General features: G+C 49.6%; 1 protein-coding gene across 1 annotated transcript in view; it reads left to right on the top strand.

The window, feature by feature from the left end:
* The window catches only part of LOC148014071 (RNA polymerase II C-terminal domain phosphatase-like 2), a 195,344-nt gene that overhangs the window by 103,538 nt on the left and 76,326 nt on the right, over positions 1 to 15,480 (top strand). The window lies entirely within an intron of this gene.

Raw genomic sequence — 15,480 nt, 5'->3', positions numbered from 1 at the left:
CTTTTCTAGGCTAGAGCTAGAGGCGTGGGCGGTTGGGAGTTGTGGATGTCAGGAGCTGGAGCTGGAGGCGTGGGCGGGAGGTGGGAGGCATGGGTTATCGGGAGTTGGAGTTGGAGCTAGAGCTATTTATGTCGAGGTCGGGAGCTAGAGCTTGAGGCAAAGGCATGGGTGGTCGACATTAGGAGCTGGTGGGGCACCGGTACTGATCACACGCAGGAGCTGACCGATGCAGAGGCGGAGCCAGAGTACAGCAGGCAGGTGAGATCAGAAGGCCGAGGGCGGGGCGTTGTGGCTTGGGGGATGTCTAGCAGTGTCTGTCGATCACATCTAGTAACAACATCGATAGCTGGACGAGGGCGGGGCGTTGTGGCCTGGGCGATGTCCAGCAGTGCCTATCGATCACATCTAGTAACAACGTCGATAGCTGGACGAGGGGGACACTGAGGCTTGGGCGATGTCCAGTAGTGCCTGTTGATCACGTCCAATAACAACGTTGATAGCTGGAAGAGAGAGAGAGAGAGAGAGAGGCGATGGCGGCGAGCGATCTTGGAACCCTACTTTGCGCCCGCCGTTGCTGCGTTCGTCGCACGTCCTCTGCCCGCTCATCGCTCGTTTGGCCCGTTGCCGCCTGACCCGTCCGCGCCTGCTCGTCGCTCGACTGGCCTGTCTGGCCCGTTACCGCCGTCGCCAGACCCGTCCGCGCTTTTGCGTGCCCGTCCGGACACGTCCGCCCTGGTTCGCGCCATTCTTGTCAGCCCTGCCCCGCGCCCGTTCACGCCTGATCGCGCCTGTTCGCCCACGTTCACCCTGGTTCGAGCCCCGTCTGCTGACCCTTGCCCTGCTTGACCTTGATCTGATCGTCTGGGAGACCCCGCGTGCACGACTGTGCCGTTTTCCCTGTCCGGCGGTCCCTGCGTCTGCACAACCACCTGCCCCGCGATTCCTTGTGTCGGTGCGCCCGCTTGGCCCTTTGTCTGACCCGCCCTGCTGATGTGAGACGTCGGCTGACCTGCCCCGCGGACCTGCGACGTTGCCCTTGGCTGTGCGCCCTAACAGAGAGAGAGGACAGTAGGATGGCTGGCCTGGATATGGATTTTATCGACCGGACGGTGGCAGCCCTTGGTCCTGATTCTGATACAGAGGAGCTGGAGGAGATGGTGCCGTGCACGGAGGAGATGGTGCCGTGCCCGGAGGACATGCCTTCTGGTTCTGACCTGCCGCCTGCGGGCAAACGCTCCAAGCATACGTCTGACAAGACAATGGGCCCTCAGGAACGTTCCTATGCGTAGGTTGCCTCTGATCCTGTGGATTCGCAGGAGATTGACTGGGAGCATTTGCTGGACTTTGCCAATACGCTGCTTGGCGATTATGTCCAGCATAATCATGAAGCTTTTTCTGACTCGGGAACTGATGAAGTGCTGGAAGCCACGGTGAACCCAAAATCAGTCTTGCGGTCTTTTTCAGTGTTTTATGACCGTGCAGTTATACTTTTCTTCACTGGCAGGATCCTAGTGCTTTCCCATATTCGCCAGTGGCTGCATCATTTATTACAAGGGGAGTGTGTTGAGGAGATCTTTCTTGGACCCCGCGGATTTTATGAGGTGCTGCTGAAATCAGAGACACATCGGGCTGAGTTCCTGTCCAAGTTGCTATTATTCTTTGATTGCCGCTTGGTCCATGCTGTGCCATGGCGCCCTATGGCAGACTTCCAGCGTCTGCTTCAACGAGAATGCCCGGTGTGGGTGGAAGTGAAAAATTGTCCGGCGGTCTATTGGCCATTGTTAAAGGATGCGATGGCAGTTGTGGGAACGGTGCTGGTTTCCCCAAGCCTAAGGGCTATGAATCGAAACCGTTTATGCATGTTATAGGACACGGCCAGGAAAAGGCCTGAGTGGCTTCGCCTCAATTGCGTTGGCACGCATCCTTTGCACTTTCGCTTGAAATGGGGCAACTTTGTAGGACACTGCTTTTCATGTGGTAAATTGGGGCATTTTATGGCCGAATGCCCAGAGAGACAACCGTCTTCAGATGATGCGCATGTTGTGCTGCTTAAGGATGACATGGTGCTTGATGCCCCGGCACAGGAGGCCCCCCAGCCACCTAATGTTGTGAATAAAGGTAAACAACAGGTCTGGGGTTTAGATTCTCGTAGCAATGATTGGCTTGAGGCACGTCCAAAAAAGGGGAAAAAATTGGATGCAGGCCTGGCGGATTCTGGGCCTGATGCTTCACAGGATTCCGTGCGCACGTATATGCGTAGGAAAGAAATGTTCTCTTCCCAGCATGCTGCGCGTACTATGGCTCCTTCAGCCCCCCGTAATCAGGCTACAAGGAAACTCTATACAGACGGTCCAAAGGGCCCACCTGCTAAGCTGGCGTTTGATACTAGAGGTAATGTGATTACACCTTGGGATCGTCGTTATCCCCGTTCCACTCCCAAGGCAGTGGATATTCCATCTACCTCTAAAGTGGGCCGCTAGAATTCTTTTGCAGTGTTAGCTGATTTTCTGGATGAGGGTGTCCTGGACGCTCTCACGGAAAAGGTGAAATCGAGGCAACAGGTGCCTCGTTCCTTATTCTCTTTTTTGAAGATATATGAAGATAGCCACGTGGAACGTGCGAGGCATTTGCTCTTGTCATAAGCAACATGCCATGTGGACTGTCTTGCATGAAAACCAGTGGGATGTCTTGTGTGCGGTTAAGCACAAGAGTCACAGTGAAGTAGGAAAAGTTGTGGATTGCCATGGATTCCGCCTGTTTTATGCAGGGACACATGCTATGCACTATTCGGGCATGCTTATGATTGTCCATGAGAAATACCAGCTTGTTCTTATTAAAAATGATGTACAGGGCCGCTTTCTGGTAATCGAAGTTTTATTTGAAGGAGAGATTTTATGGTTGCTGGGTCTCTATGCTCCGAATGACCCCGCATCCCTACGGGATCTTTGGACGACTTTGCAGAGCTCCATGTCACTTGGCAGAAGGGGTTTTTTGATGGGAGATTTCAATATGTGTGTTGACTCTTCTCAGTCCACTTCAGGGCATTCGGTAATGGATGCTCCGGAAAGCCGGGTGTGGAATGCCTTCGCTCTTCATGTACTTAAGCAAGATCTCTGGTCTTGGCTCCACCCTTCTTCTTCAAGGTTTACTTTTCATTCCACACAATATGCAACTACTTGGTCGCGGTTGGACCAAATGTATATCATGCAGGGGGATGATTTTCTTCCTGAGATGCTCGAAATGAAAGTCTTGCAGCAATATGCATTGTCGGACCATTTCCCCCTCCAGCTTGAGATGCTTGCACAATCTATTGCACCTTTTATGCAGTTGCTGGATAGACTCCCTTTAGGTTTCAACTCGTCCTATTTGAAGCATCCAATCTTTCAGGGCTATATGCAGCAATTGATTGAGAGGTTCTTACTGGACTTCGCCTCTGAGGGCTTGGCTTCCTTTGCACGGCTGCTCTCTAATGTGCAGCGGGTTGCTTGGCAGTATGGGATCCATCATGCCTCTATTTGTCGGCGGCGTCGCCATGCAGCGGAGGACTTACTGGCTTTGGTCCGTTCGCTGCTGGTGGACACCCTAGATGATGAATTTCTGCTGTCACTGGCGATGCGTTTGGCGCATCTTATTCAAGTATTTCAGTTGAAATCTTATCAGCAGGCCAAGCTGCACAACTTGACTGACACATTGCAAGATAGTGCCTGTCAGACTCACAAGTTCTTTCGCGCCTTGCATGCTTCTCCTGCTCGAGAAAATATGACTAGACTCTAGGATTCAGAAGGTCGCATGGTCACTGATCCGCAGACCGTTGTCAATATGTGCAGAAATTAATTTATGGATCTTCTTGGTTCTTGTCCGTCGCCTTCTGGCCACGTTACGCATGCACGCTCGGTCTTCTATGATCTGGTCCTCCAGCAGGTTCCACTTGATATGCAAGCTACTTTGGAGGCAGATATTTGCGAGGAGGAGGTTATGGATGCTTTGTTACACCTGCCTAAGGATAAAAGTCCTGGTTGGGATGGTCTCATCAATGAATTCTTTGAGAACTCGGCCACCCAGCTGGGTAAGCCATTGGCGGCTATGTTTCAGCAGGTTTGGGAAACAGGGGTCATGCCTTCCTCATGGAAAGAAGGCCTTATCAAACTGATTCCAAAGGTCCCTTCGTCGTCAATGCTGCAACACTGGAGACCAATTTCTTTGATGGGTTCGATGTATAAAATCTTCCTCAAAGTGCTGGCGAATCGGCTTCACAAGTACCTTCTAGCTATTGTGCATCCTCTTCAATATGGTTTCCTCAAGGGCCGCAACATTCTGCATAATATCTTAAATGTGCAAATGGCTATTGACTATGCGAGGCACTCCAGTCAGGAAGTGGTATTGATTCAATTGGATTTGGAAAAGGCTTTTGACTATTTAGATTGGTCTTTCATTGCAGAACTCATGTCTGCTATGGGTTTTGGTACTCGGATGTCCCGATTGATCTACATCATTAGTGCTGCGGCTTCTTCTCGAGTTATGCTCAATGGTGGGGCTACAGAGCCATTTGGCCTTGCACGCTCGGTCAGACAGGGTTGCCCTTTGAGTCCTCTCTTCTTTGCCCTGGCGACTCACCCGGTTCTTTCAATGTTATCTTCAATGGCAGCTTCTGCTCAGCTGGCCGGATTGTCTCTTCCTTTGGGCAGTACTTCATTAGCCAATCTTTGGCTGATGATAGCTTTATGATTTTGCGGGCGGACAAGGACAACATTCGCAAGGCATTAGATGTTTGGACGCTCTTTGGTCATGCTTCGGGTCTTCGCATCAATGCCTTTAAATCAGCCATACTCAGTTGCACGCAGTTTGATTTACAGTCATTGGGCTGGCAGGGCCAGGTTGTTTCCTATGGCTCCATTGTCAGGTTGACTGGGAGCATCTCTTGGAGTTTGCCAACACTCTGCTTGGCGATTATGTGCAACATAATCAGGAAGCGTTTTCTGACTCTGGAACTGAAGATGTTCTCGAAGCCACTGTGGACCTGAAAAATGTCTTGCGCTCATTTTCAGTGTTTTATGAACGTGCTGTTATACTCTTCTTCACTGGCAGGATCCCAGTGCTTTCTCGTATTCGTCAGTGGCTGCACAGTTTGCTACAAGGGGAGTGTGTTGAAGAGATTTTTGTTGGGCCCAGAGGTTTTTATGAGGTGTTGTTGAAATCTGAGAAGCATCGTGCTGATCTCCCGTTCAAACTGCCATTGTTCTTTGATCTCCGTTTGGTCCATGTTGTGCCCTGGCGCCCAATGGCAAATTTTTAGCACCTGCTTCAACGTGAATGCCCAGTGTGGGTTGAAGTGGAAAATTGTCTGGCTGTCTATTGGCCCCTGTTAAAGGATGCCATAGCCATGGTGGGCACTGTTCTGGTCCCCCGAGCCTCAGGGCCATGAATCGTAACCGTTTATGTATGTTATGGGACACTGCTAGGAAAAGGCCTACTTGGTTACGTCTTAATTGCTCAGGCATGCATCCTTTGCACTTTCGGTTGAAATGGGGTAACTTTGCAGGGCACTGCTTTTCGTGTGGAAAATTGGGACATTTTATGGCTGAATGCCCAGAGAAGCCACTGACTTCAGATACTGAGCATGTTGTGCTGCCCATGGATGATATGGCGCTTGATGCTCCGTTGCAGGATACAACCCAGCCACCTAGAGTTTTTGATAAAGGTAAACAATAGGTTTGGGGTTTGGATTTCCATGGCAATGAATGGGTTGATGTACGTACAAAAAAAGGTAAAAGGTTTGATGCTGGCATGGTGGATATTGTGCCTACTGCCTCACAAGATTCCATGCGCACTTATATGCGCAGGAAACAAATGTTGTCTTCAGAGCACACTGCTTCTGCTATGGCTTCCTCTGCTCCCCGTCATCAGCCTACCAGGAAAGTATATATGGACGGTCCAAAGGGTCCACCTGCTAAATTGGCTTTTGATACTAGAGGTAATGTGATTACCCCATGGGATCAATGTTCTCCCCGTTCCATCCCCAAGACAGCAGATATACCGTCCACCTCCAAATCTGGCCGTTAGAACTCTTTTGCTGTGTTAGCTGTTTTTTTGGATGAGGGAGTCCTTGACATTCTAGTAGAAAACGTTAAATCGCGGCAAGCTGTGCCTCGTACCTGATTTTCCTTTCGAATACACATGAAGATAGCCACATGGAATGTGCGGGGCATTTGTTCTCGCCATAAGCAACATGCCATGTGGATTGTATTGCATGAGAATCAGTGGGATGTCCTGTGTGATGTTGAGCACAAGAGCCACGGTGAAGCAGGAAAAGTTGTGGATTGCCATGGGTTTCGTTTGTTTTATGTAGGGACACATGCCATGCATTATTCTGGGGTGCTTATGATTGTGCATGAAAAATATCAGCCGGTTCTTATTAAAAATGATGTGCATGGCCGTTTTATGGTGATTGAAATTGTATTTGAAGGAGAGATCGTATGGCTACTTGGCCTCTATGCTCTGAATGATCCTTTATCCCGCCGGGATCTTTGGGATACTTTGCGGACCTCCTTGTCACTCGGCAGAAGGGGTTTTTTGATGGGGGATTTTAATATGTGTGTTGATTCTTCACAGTCCACATCGGAGCATTCGGTAATGGAGGCTCCGGAGAGTCATGTGTGGAATGTGTTGGCTCGTGACGTTCTTAAGCAAGACCTTTGGTCTTGGCTACACCCTTCTTCTACAAGGTTTACTTTCCACTCTGCGTAGTATGCGACTACATGGTCGCGGTTGGACCGCATGTACATCATGCAGATAGATGATTTTCTTCCTGAGATGCTCGAAATGAAAGTGTTGCAGCAATATGCCTTGTCGGACCATTTCCCTCTACAGCTTGAGATGCTTGCACAACCCATTGCACCTTTTAAGCAATTTCTAGATAGACTCCCTTTGCGTTTCAACTCGTCTTATTTGAAGCATTCAATCTTTCAGGGCTATATGCAGCAATTGATTGATAGATTCTTATTGGACTTCTCTTCTGAGGGCAATGCTTCGTTTCAACGATTGCTCTCTAATGTGCAGCGGGTTGCCCGGAAGTATGGGATCCATCATGCCTCTCTTTGTCGGTGGCATCGACAGGCAGTGGAGGACTTACTGGCTTTAGTTCGTTCTTTGCAGGTGGACACTCCAGATGATGTTTTTCTGCTGTCACTAGAGATGCGTTTGGCTGCTCTTATTGGAGAGTTTCAGTTGAAATCTTATCAACAGGGCAAATTGCAAAATTTGATGGAGCATTTGCAAGATAGTGCTTGTCAGACGCATAAGTTCTTTCGAGCTCTCCATGCCTCTCGTGCTCGAGAGAATATGACTAGACTCCAGGATGCAGAAGGTCAAATGGTCCTTGATCCGCAGACTATTGTGAATATGTGTAGGAATTATTTCCTCGACCTTCTTGGTTCCACTTCTCCACCTTCAGACCATATTACCCATGCCCGCTCAGTTTTCTATGATCTGGTCCGCAATCAGGTTCCACAGGACATGCAAGCTACGTTGGAGACAGACATTTGTGAGGTGGAGGTTATGGATGTTTTGTTACACTTGCCCAAGGATAAAAGTCATGGCTGGGATGGTCTCACCAATGAGTTCTTTGAGGTCTTTGCTACCCAACTGGCGAAACCATTGACGGCTATGTTTCAGCAGGTGTGGGAAATGGGGTTCATGCCTTCCTCATGGAAAGAAGAACTTATTAATTAAACTGCTTCCAAAAGTTCCTTCGCCGTCTATGTTGAAACATTGGCGACCAATTTCTTTTATGGGTTCTATGTATAAAATCTTTTCCAAAGTAATGGCGAATCGGCTCCATAAGCATCTTCCTGCCCTGGTGCATCCTCTCCAATATGGTTTCATTAAGGGCCGCAACATTCTGCACAATGTATTAAATGCGCTACTAGCTATTGACTATGCAAGGCATTCTAATCAGGAGGTGGTACTGATTCAATTGGACCTGGAAAAGGCTTTTGGTTATCTGGACTGGTCTTTCATTGCAGAACTTATGTCTACTATGGGTTTTGGTGCTCGGATGTCTCGTCTGATCTACACCATTAGTGCTGCGGCTTCTTCGCGAGTCATGCTGAATGGAGGTGTTACCGAGCCTTTTGTCCTTGCCCGCTCTGTGAGACAGGGTTGCCGTTTGAGTCCTCTCTTTTTTGCCCTTGTGACTCGTCCAGTTCTTTCGATGTTATCTCATCTGGCAGCTTCTTCGCAGTTGGCTGGATTGTCTCTTTCTTCTGGATAGCACTTCTTTGGTCAGTCCTTGGCTGATGACAGCTTTATGATTCTGCGTGCGGACAAGGATAATCTTTGTAAAGCATTAGATGTTTGGGCTCTCTTTGATCAGGCCTCTGGTCTTCGCATCAATGCTTTGAAATCAGCTATTCTCAGTTGCACGGAGTCGGATTTGCAGTCATTGGACTGGCAGGGAATGGTTGTTTCTCGTGGTTCCATTGTCAGGCATCTTGGGTACCCTTTGGGTGTTGATGTTCCGCCAAAGCAGCTACCAGAGTGGATTTCACAGAAACTGGCAGCGAAATTTCTGTATTGGAAGTCACAGGCTTGGCCCTTCCATGTTCGTCTCAAAGTGGCTCAGACAATTATGTTGCCAATGCTCACATATTTCTTGCCATTGCTGCCTTGGACTACTACTACATTGAATGCTCTTACGCAGTATATTCGTTTCATGTTATGGAAGAAGGATTCCTTGCATGCAGGCATTTCATGGATTTCTTGGTCGCATCCATGTACCCCGAAACGCATGGGTGATGGGGCTATCTTAGATGCCAAAACTCATATGCTGGCACTCCGTTGGTCTCTTTTTCGTGCCATGTGCTTGGATCATCACCCTTGGGTTGCTATAGCCCGTTATTTTCTTGAGGATCAGGGGCTTTTGCATGGTAATACCCAAATTCGGGGTTCTTGGTGGCATTTTCTTAATGCAGACGCTCCGTTTTCTAGTCCTTCATCATCTCTGCTTGCCCATTTGGTATGTTCCTGGAGACTGGTCCTCCAGAAGCCTCAATGGCATCCAGCGGAGGACCGCTTAGCTACTAACTCCTTCCAACTGGAATTGTTGGTAGTCTCGCGGTTATTTTCTTGGGAAGGGAAACATGAGCTTAGACCAAAATTTAACCGCATGGCACGTTTGGGCTTGACTTCGGTCGCAGATGCCACCCTTGCCAGTCGCAATGTGTTGATAGCGTTTCGTACAGCCAGGAGACTTTTCAGGATCCCTCGTGGATATAGGGATTTATGGGGATAGCTTTTGATGATGCTCCAGAACAGACAACCCTTTCCTTCCCTTGCTTCGGATCGTCCCTGGCAGGACTGGGACCTTGCAGGCCGGCTGAATTTGGAAAAGGCTTCAGCTAACCAGGTGTATCATCTTCTGATTGAAGATCATCAATGGCTGGTTACTAAAGCTAATACTCTATGGGGATTGCGTAAATCTCGGTCGTGGTGGAGGGTAACGGTGAAGGAAGCCTGGTTGAACAAGACACCTTTCAAATATAAGGTCTTTCTTTGGAGGGTAATGATTGGTGGTCTTCCGTTGGCTTCAGCCCTTTCCAAGCGTCGCATCTCCAATGGCAATTGTTTCTTTTGCACCACCAGTGTGGTATTGGCTTGTCATCGATTTATTTCTTGCCCTCTCGCTAAGAAAATCTGGTCCTTGTCGGCAGTTTGCCGCGCAGTGGTCGGTTTCTCGCTACGTCCGTTTGATTGGGTTTTTGTGCAGCCCAAATACCCCACACCAACACAGCCACATATGAAGATCTTGTTTCACTTTCTTAGATATTGGGGCTGTTGGCATAACTGGACCATTCGGAATGCTTTTATTTTTGATTCCGCCTCTAATGTTCAGGGGCGCATGGCCAGGCTTAAAGGTCTCTTACTCTGGCAGATAGATCTTATTCGGCTCTCTGACTTGCTCCCTCGGGAGGACTTACTTCCCTGGCATATGGCAATTTCCGCTGCGTCTTTGCCATGACTTTTTGTAACTCTTGGGTTATTTACTTCTTGTAGCGAGAGAGAGAGTTCTTGCACACGATGGCTTAGAGCCACCGTGTATCTTGTAATCGTGTAAATTTGTACTTTTTTTCGTAATTAATACAATTACCTTTTACGGAGAGAGAGAGAGAGAGAGAGAGAGAGAGAGAGAGAGAGAGAGAGAGAGAGAGAGAGAGAGAGAGAGAGAGAGAGGAAAAGAGAGAGAGAGAGAGAGGACGAAGAGGATGCCGTCGCGAATGGTGCCGCCGTTTCCTGTCGCCCTGCCGTCGCCTGGTACTGCACGCCCTGCCGTCGCGTAGCCCTGTGCCGTCGAAGACTGACGACCCGCCTGTCGTCACCTCTCGCGCGCGTCAGCACCGTCGTGGCCTGACGTTCCGCCTCAGCCCGTCGGTCGTTCGTGCCCTGTCTGCACCGCCGACGCCTGCGTTTCCGCCCGCCTTCGCACGCTGCTCACGCCCTGTCCTGCGCCGTCAGCGAAAACCCTAGACGTCAGAGCAAGAGCCGTCGTCTCCTGTTCCGCCTTCTGTCCCGTGTCCTGCCGCCTGTCCCGTCCTGTCCCCTGCCCCATCGCGCTGCCACGTCACCAGTCGCCCCGCTGCCTTCGTCTGTACTGCTGTTTGCAGCTCAGCCTGCCTGTGCGTGTCGTCTTCTGCTGAGGCGTCCAGCTTCTATGAAGCCCCACGCCCGTTGGCTGTCAGAGAGACAGCGTCTCGGCCAGAGTACCCACTGATCCGTCCAAAAAAGAGAGAGAGAGAGAGAGAGAGAAAAACAGGGTCAGTCCTCCTTCAAGATCAAATTGTCATACGATGGCTGGTTTGGATCTGGATTTCATAGACCAAACAGTGGCAGCACTTGGCCCGGATTCTGATGCCGAGGAACCTGAGGACATGGTTCCGTGCAACGAAGAGATGCCCCCTGGTCCCGACATTCAGCCTGCGGGTAAACGTACCAAGCATACTCCGGAAGAGATAGGTGTTCCTCAGGATCGTTCATATGCTCAGGTTGCTTCGGATCCTGTGGACTCCTAGGATGTTGACTGGGAGCATTTGCTGGAATTTGCCAACACGTTGCTTGGCGATTACGTTCAACACAATCAGGAAGCCTTTTCCGACTCAGCGCCTGACGATGTTCTAGACGCCACCGTCGACCCAAAAACTGTCCTACGCTCCTTTTCAGTATTTTATGATCGCGCTGTGATACTCTTCTTCACTGGTCGAATCCCCCTGCTTTCCCGTATTCGCCAGTGGCTGCACAGTCTGCTCCAAGGGGAATGTGTTGAAGAGATTTTTGTTGGCTCCCGGGGGTTTTTTGAGGTTCTGTTGAAATCAGAGACGCACCGCGCTGCTCTCCTGTCTAAACTGCCTTTATTTTTTGAACACCGGTTGGTTCATGTGGTTCCATGGCGTCCAATGGCAGATTTTCAGCGTCTGCTGCAACGGGAATGCCCTGTATGGGTCGAAGTGGAAAATTGCCCGGCGGTTTATTGGCCACTGTTGAAGGATGCTATGGCCGCGGTGGGCACTGTTCTCGTCCCTCCCAGTCTCCGGTCAGTGAATCGCAACCGCTTGTGCATGCTATGGGACACTGCAAGAAAAAGGCCTGCTTGGTTGCGCCTTAATTGCTCGGGCATGCATCCGTTACACTTTCGATTGAAATGGGGCAATTTCGCAGGGCATTGCTTTTCCTGTGGGCAGTTGGGGCATTTCATGGCTGAATGCCCGGAACAACAACATACCTCCGATGTTGGCCATGCTGCGCCGCCCATGGAAGATATGGTGTGTGATGCCCCGTCGCTGGATGCTATCCACCAGCCCCAAGTTCTGGCTAAAGGTAAACAACAGGTTTCGGGTCTGGATTCCCGTGCCACTGATTGGGTGGAAGTACGTGCAAAAAAAGGCAACAGGGTTGTTGCTGGCATGGAAAATACTGTGTCTACTCCCTCACAAGATTCCATGCGTACATATATGCGCAGGAAGGAAATGTTGTCTTCTGAGCGCGCTGCCCCTGCTATGGTTTCCTCTGCCCCACGTCATCAGCCCGCCAGAAAAATGTATTCAGATCGTCCAAAGGGTCCCCCTGCTAAGCTGGCATTCGATACCAGAGGTAATGTCATTACCCCATGGGACCGTCGTTACCCCCGCTTCAACCCCAAGCCAGCAGATATGCCGTCTACTTCCAAATCTGGTCCTCAGAACTCTTTTGCTGTGTTGGCGGATTTCTTGGACGAGGGAGTCCTGGACATTCTTGCTGACAAGGTCAAATCGAGGCAAGCTGTGCCTCGTACCTGATGTGGTTTTAACTACACATGAAAATAGCCACGTGGAATGTGCGAGGAATTTGTTCTCGCCACAAGCAACATGCCATGTGGACGGTATTGCACGAAAATCAGTGGGATGTCCTGTGCGCTGTTGAGCACAAGAGTCACGGTGAAGCCGGAAAAGTAGTGGATTGCAATGGCTTTCGACTGTTCTATGCAGGGACAAAGGCCATGCATTATTCGGGAGTGCTCATGATTGTACATGACAAATATCAGCCTATGCTTATTAAAAATGATGTTCATGGCCGCTTTTTGGTGATTGAAATTTTATTCGAAGGGGAAATCTTATGGTTAGTTGGCCTCTATGCTCCGAATGATTCGTTATCTCGTCGGGAGCTTTGGCAGACTTTGCAGACCTCCTTGTCACTTGGCAGACGAGGCTTCTTCATGGGGGATTTTAATATGTGTGTGGATTCTTTTCAGTCCACATCGGAGCATTCGGTGATGGACGCACCTGAAAGTCGTACGTGGCATGAGTTGGCTCTTTCTGTTCTTAAGCAAGATCTCTGGTCCTGGCTACACCCGTCTTCTACAGGGTTTACTTTCCATTCGGCTCAGTATGCAACAACATGGTCGCGACTGGATCGTATGTATATCATGCAGAATGATGACTTTCTTCCCGAGATGCTCGACATCAAAGTGTTGCAGCAATATGCTTTGTCAGACCATTTCCCTCTGCAGCTTGAGCTGCTTGCACAACCCATTGCACCTTTCAAGCGATTTTTGGACCGACTCCCTTTGCGCTTCAACTCATCTTACCTGAAGCATGCACTCTTTCAGGGCTATATGCAGCAATTGATTGACAGATTTGTCTTGGACTTCTCTTCTCAGGGCACTGCATCTTTTGAAAGATTGCTCTCTAATGTACAACGGGTTGCTCGACAGTATGGGATTTATCATGCCTCGCTTTGTCGGCAGCGTCGCAAGACAGCAGAGGATCTGCTGGCTTTGGTTCGTTCTCTGTTGGTCGACACTCCGGATGATCCATTTCTGCTTGCACTAGACATGCGGGTGGCTGATCTTATTAAAGCATTCCAGTTAAAATCATATCAGCAGGCCAAACTGCAACATCTGACGGAAACTTTGCAAGATAGTGCATGTCAGACCCATAAGTTCTTTCGAGCGCTCCATGCCTCTCCTGCTCGAGAAAATATGACTAGACTCGAGGATGCAGAAGGCCACCTTATCCTGGATCCGCAGACTATTGTGCATATGTGCAGGAATTATTTCCATGACCTTCTCGGTTTCACCTCTCCCCCTTCGGCCCAAATTACTCAGGCCCGTTCGGCTTTTTATGACCTGGTCCGCAATCAGCTTCCGCAGGACATGCAAACTGCTATGGAGTCTGATATTTGTGAGGCAGAGGTTATGGACGTCTTGTTACACTTACCTAAGGATAAAAGCCCGGGTTGGGATGGTCTCACTAATGAGTTCTTTGAAGCTTTTGCTACCCAACTGGTGAAACCTTTGCAGGCTTTGTTTCAGCAGGTGTGGGAAACGGGGATCATGCCTTCCTCATGGAAAGAAGGCCTCATTAAACTGCTTCCAAAAGCTCCTTCGCCATCTAAGTTGACACAGTGGCGCCCAATTTCTTTGATGGGTTCAATGTACAAAATCTTTTCCAAAGTAATGGCGAATCGGCTCCATAAACATCTCCCGGCCATTGTGCACCCTCTACAGTATGGTTTTATTAAGGGCCGAAATATCCTACACAATGTATTGAATGCTCAACTGGCAATTGATTATGCCAGGCATTCCAATCAGGAGGTCGTACTGATTCAACTGGACCTGGAAAAGGCTTTTGACTATCTAGACTGGTCTTTCGTTGCTGAACTTATGTCTGCTATGGGCTTTGGTCCGCGGATGTCTAGTCTCATATACACTATTAGCGCTGCAGCGTCTTCGCGGGTCATGCTGAACGGAGGTGTTACTGAGCCATTTGTCCTCGCCCGCTCTGTCAGGCAAGGATGCCCTTTGAGCCCTCTATTTTTTGCCCTTGCCACACATCCAGTTCTTTCGATGTTATCTCATATGGCAGCCTCTTCTCAGTTGGCAGGACTGTCACTTCCTACAGGACAGCACTTCATTGGCCAATCCCTGGCGGATGATACTTTTATGATTTTGCGTGCGGACAGGGATAACCTTCGAAGAGCATTGGATGTTTGGGGCCTCTTTGGTCAGGCGTCCGGCCTTCGCATCAACGCCCTCAAATCAGCCATTCTCAGCTGCACGGAGTCGGATTTGCAGTCCTTGGACTGGCAGGGTCTGGTTGTTCCTCGTGGCTCCATTGTCAGGCACCTTGGGTACCCTTTGGGTGTTGATGTTCCCCCAAAGCAACTGCTGCAGTGGATTTCTCAGAAAATGGTGGCTAAGTTTATGTATTGGAAATCTCAAGCCTGGCCTTTTCATGTTCGTCTAAAAGTGGCCCAGACTATTATGTTGCCAATGCTCACATATTTCTTACCATTGTTGCCCTGGACTACTACGACTCTCAATGCTCTTACTCAGTCCATTCGTTTCATGCTATGGAAGAAGGACTCATTGCATGCAGGTATTTCCTGGATCTCTTGGTCGCATGCGTGCACTCCTAAACGCATGGGTGGCGTAGCTATTTTAGATGCCCAAACTCACATGCAGGCACTCCGTTGGTCGCTTTTCCGCGCCATGTGCTCGGATCATCATCCATGGGTCGATATAGCCCGTTATTTCCTTGAGGGCCAGGGGCTTCAACATGGCAATACCCAGATCCGGAGTTCTTGGTGGCATGTTCTTAATGCTGATTCGCGGTTCTCCAGCTCTTCTTCGTTCCTGCTCACTCATTTGGTGTCTTCCTGGAAACACGTCCTCCAGAAGGCCCAGTGGCATCCAGCGGAGGATCGCTTAGCTGCTAACTCTTTTCAATTGGAGTTGCTGGCAGTTTCCCGTTTACTTGCATGGGAAGGTAAACAGGACCTCAGACCACAATTCAACCGGATGGCCCGTTTGGGTTTGTCTTCCGTTGCGGATGCCACCCTTGCCAGTCGTAATGTGCTTATATCTTTTCGTACAGCCAGGCGGCTTTTCAGGATCCCTCGTGGTTACAGGCCTTTATGGGAACAGCTTTTGAGGGTGCTCCAGAGCAGACAACC

The sequence above is a fragment of the Lygodium microphyllum genome, chromosome 25, assembly GCF_053477565.2.
Source record: "Lygodium microphyllum isolate KBCC chromosome 25, Lygodium_microphyllum_v1.1.10, whole genome shotgun sequence".
In the NCBI taxonomy this organism is placed as follows: domain Eukaryota; kingdom Viridiplantae; phylum Streptophyta; class Polypodiopsida; order Schizaeales; family Lygodiaceae; genus Lygodium; species Lygodium microphyllum.
This window is presented reverse-complemented; position numbering and strand designations above follow the sequence as displayed.